This window comes from Calonectris borealis, chromosome 4 (assembly GCF_964195595.1).
Source record: "Calonectris borealis chromosome 4, bCalBor7.hap1.2, whole genome shotgun sequence".
Taxonomy (NCBI): Eukaryota; Metazoa; Chordata; class Aves; order Procellariiformes; family Procellariidae; genus Calonectris; species Calonectris borealis.
The window spans coordinates 12,571,078-12,575,686 of NC_134315.1; positions in this window are offsets into that span (position 1 = coordinate 12,571,078).

Consider the following 4,609-nt stretch of genomic DNA (forward strand, 5'->3'; position numbering starts at 1 on the left):
TTTCCTTGGCGACTGCTTCCTCTAAGAACTTGTTTTTTCCTGACTGTGCCTCAGTTGGCTGTTTGTGAGGGCCTGGCCAGTGTTTGTTGAAGAAAGAAAAAGCGAGCAGTTGCTTCTGTTATTCTCCAGAGATCTTTCTTTACAGGGAAAATGCTGTTTAATATTGACATATTCTCACAGTCTCCGGGGGAGCCTTTTGACAGAAAGGGAGGGGAAGAGGAAGGGAGGATGGAGGGAGACCTGCTCTGTCTGACCTTTCTCCCCAGAGGATAAAAATCAAAAGAGAAAAAATAAATATCTTTTCCTTCTTTTTTTGTTTGTGACTGTTGCAGCCTGAAGCTCCACTCCTGTATCCATGCTCCACGCTCCTCAAGCATTAGTTCACTGCTAGTGAATATACTGTTGAGCATTTTTAGTAGAAAAATGCAATATAAAATTGTCTCGCATGTTTGCCAGGAGATAAAGTATTGGACCAGCCAGCAAGATCTTCTAAGCAACTCTGCCTCAACGGCTGGTGGTTCTTCTTTCTGCTGAGGTGTACTCCATGGCGTGACCTGCAAAGTTCTTCTACAGCAAAACCTCACCAAGCTGTGTCTGCTGACACAAGCACTGCAAAGGTCTGGATAAAAGACCAAATCTACTATTTGCAGAACGCCAAAGTTGCAAAAATAATCTCCTACTGTGGGAAGAGGGATGGGAACAAACACAGACCTGGATGTTTTCCCCAAGCATGTCCAGTTAAATGAAGATTACAGAAACCCAAGTAAATAAGGGGAATAAAATAAAATAAACATGCTACACCCCCTTTCCCTTCCCTTTTTAAGTCTTCTTCCTACTTCAAAGCAATCCTCAGACTTTAGTCCTACATGTGGGTACAGAAAGCATACCCATACTATCCATCCACACCCCATCTGGGGTAAGCTCTCAATCTTGCATGTCTTTGAACACCAGTTCCTGGCTGGTGGTGCCTAAACAGAGGCAGCATCACCTTCTATATCCTGCAGTGTCTTGTGGTTAAATAAACTTTTCATCAACCCACTGCCCTAGTATTATGCTATGGACTTGAAATGCTCAGCACAGCACTCCAGACTTCAGAGCTTGGGAAGAAAAAAAAAAAAATTCCTCTTTCTTCCAGATTCCTCCTAAATCAACAAAGCCTCAAGCAAGAAACAAGCAGTCAAAACAAAATTAAAAGAGTGTGAGACTGCTGTCTGGGATATATGGTGGTACAGAATAGCTGGTGCAAAACTGGTGGAGAAGAGCAAACGGAGCAGCTGCTGCGGAGGGCAAAATGCAGAAGTGCCAAACAGCCACTGTGGAAGAAACCATGCGGAAGAGCTTTGCACAGACTAGCTGATGCACAGGCAGTCACAAGAGATGTATAGAAAGGAGGGACTACTGGTTGGGTATGTGGTTGTGCAGAATAGCTCGTGCAGAACATATGGAACAGCAAGCAGAGAACAGGTTATGCAGAAGAGCTGCTGTGTGCTGATTTTACGGGTGACATTGCTGCAGCCTTTTCAAGCCTTTTCAGATTCCCCCATGGCCAAAATTCCTGGAGCTGCAGCAGGTACGACTGCTGGACCATGAGAGTGCTCTGTGCAGCATAGCGGCCACAGCCTGCAAATCACCAACTTGCTTTGCCAGCCTTTTACATGCAGGCAAGCCCCAAGACTCACGCACCTCTCGTGTCATGTCCAGTTCCCTGACAGAGCTACAGGATCCCCTGTGAGGGAAGGAATTCCCTTGTTTTTCCTTGCTTGCAAATAGAAAGTGCCTCTCTTTCCAGAGACATCATATTTTTTAACTGGTATCAGAGGTAGAAGTGCGATGGAGAACTTGTGTAGTGGGGGAACAGATACCCACAAATAATGAGCCATAGGAGCTGCTATGTGGTGCTCAGGGAAGGTGACATGGTGTGTGCCACACTGACCGCAGTCTAAAGGCTCTCTCTCCATTATCGGTTCCTCTTGGGGAGAGTCACTGGGGTTTTGGGATGTTACCCTTCCCTCCCATCCCAAACTGCTTTGGGGGTACAGAGATAAATGTAAGATGCCATCCCTGCAGAAAGCGGTCTTCAAGTACCTGGCAGCTGTGCAGCAGTCTGGCCCAGTGTCATGCCCATTTAATGATAAAAAAGAAACTAACAGACATATCTTCTGGTCTTTAAAATTTATCTCCTAAGAATATAAATTTCTTCTATTTATTCTGCACTGTTTCCTTTTCTTGTTTTCTGCTTCACCCATACCTTGTCTTCCTAACATCTCTGTTTACAAATGGTATTACATTATGCATGGCGTTATCTCATTCCTGTCTTCTGCTACTGTACATTGAGCCTGAAAAGTCGTCTTTAACTTGCTCAGCCCCACAGCAGGCACAGGCAGGAGGGAGCTCCCCTGCAGGGCTTAGCTTGCTGGCAGGGCTGGGCAGCTCCCAGTGCAGACCCTGCTGGGCTGCAGCGTAGAAACACCCTGAAAGGCTCACATCTTTCCTATTGTCATTGCTGAGCTCTCTCTTTCCTTATTCTGCTGATTAGGCCTTGCAGAAGTAATGAGGAGGCTTTAGAAATCTTAGTGGTAATAAAAGAGTGGTCAAACTAATGAATATCAAAAACATTCATCTTGTTGACCCAACCTTGACTTGGAAAAGCTGCAGCTGCCAGTTTCTTTGAGAGATCAAGATCACGCTTTTGTTACGTCTTTTTTTTTTGCCTGAGAGACACAGCCAGTAACTGCTTAGAACAGAAAAGTTGCCTGAACATTTTGTTTTAGACACCGACTGCCATTTTATTTTATCTTAGCCAAGAAACAAAGATAGCAAGGTTATGTTACAGACCTAATGTTAACTGCTGGCATCGGTAGATGCTGACTCTATCTTAAGACCAAGCAATTAACCTTTGCAGCTCTGGCCGATGTCAGGAGGACAAGTAGCAATTAATGAAGTCTACTCTTATATCTCAGCAGTTGAGGGTCACACCACAGCAGAAATGACACAGACACTCCTGCGGCCAAAGGAAGTGACAATGCCTTCTTTCTAAAAGAATCTCATCGCACCTTTTTTTCCTCAGAGCGAAATCTGCTACAATGCAACGGCACTTGCAGACTCTAGGACTGGCAAGTTCCCCAAGATTTTCAGAGAAAGCTTAGAAAAAAGGAACTGTTGGTAGAACACAACAGTTTTTGATGAGTAAGAAAACAGCCTTTCTCCCCCCCATACAGTGTCACGATTAAAAGGCCAAGACATTTGGCCAGTGCCAACAACAGTATATTGTTTTAATTTTAAGGCTCCTATGTCCTATGACTCTATTCAGTTCTATTGTAATAAGAGTTGTTACGCAATTTATTTCAACATCATTGAAATAAATTATCTGGAAGCCAAAAAGCTTCTCTTGCAATAAGAGAAGCTAATTACTCTTGGGCCTTTTTATCAATTTGTTGGTCAAAAATCTGAAAAAGTAGCAACAAACTCATGGAAATATTTTAATTTGTCTAATATTAATCAATAGACACAGAGAGTGCAACACCCCTCACAAAATGTAAACTGGTAGTCCTAACGTGGTACACATGTATGAGTAGGCTTGACTTTAGCATGACAGCATCTTTCTGCACACCACGGCCATCCTAAGTCCAGAACATGCTTTTGCTTTTTGCAACTTGGATGCTAAAGTTGTATCTTAATGGAAGGGAGTTTATCCCTCTGAATATGGAATACTCAACAGGTACAACTAAGTATCTTTTGTTGGAGGGGTAAAAACAGCTCTTCTTTTAGTGACAGCATGGGCAGCACACCATTATTAAAGACATGGGCGATAATGTGATGGAAAGAAACAGTATTCATTTTTAGGAGGAATATACCCCATCCACGTTTCAACTGTATAGTTGCAGTCACAGCCAGCCAGCAAGTAATGAACAGATTGCTCTTCTCAGCATGCCTAGCATTGTTCAAACCCAAAGGTGCAAGGCTTGTCACAAACAAGTTGGTTGGTATAGCCAGAAAGTCCAGACGTGATGGCAACCTCAAGGGACGGTTCTAGCTGCCCCAAAGATACACTTTGATGCAAAAAGGAGTTAAACAAAGACACAAGAACCAAGTCCAGAAAGCACAGCTTGCTGTAGAAAATGCTCCAGATAGAGACACTCCTCTCTCTCTTTGGGAACGGTAGCAATATTTGCTAAGAAAGAAGATAGTCGTGTGGTTTAGGGTACCCAGGAGATCTGGATTTAGCTCTTAGCAATTTCTGTTCCGGTTTTATTACATAAAAGTCTCACAGGCTCTAGCTGTAAAACAGGGTTAATAGTGCTTTCTTCCTGCTTCTTGTCACGTACAGGCAGAATTGAGGACAGCAGGATCCCAACTAGCTTCTCTCTAAATGACATCAAAGCAGAATTCATAAATATGAAAAAAGTGTAAATAAATGACTTGTGTGCAAAGCATTTCTAAACATAGTCTAAATAAGGGCAGAATAATTATACCATAGGGCTGCAAACGGTTTTCATAAGATCAGGGCCCAATTTTCTGTAAGAAAGTTTTCTCTTGGGAGAGTCTATTCCAGTCTGACAGAAGAGGGAGAGAAGACATACTTGTTTAAAAAGAGGTTTACACCAACACA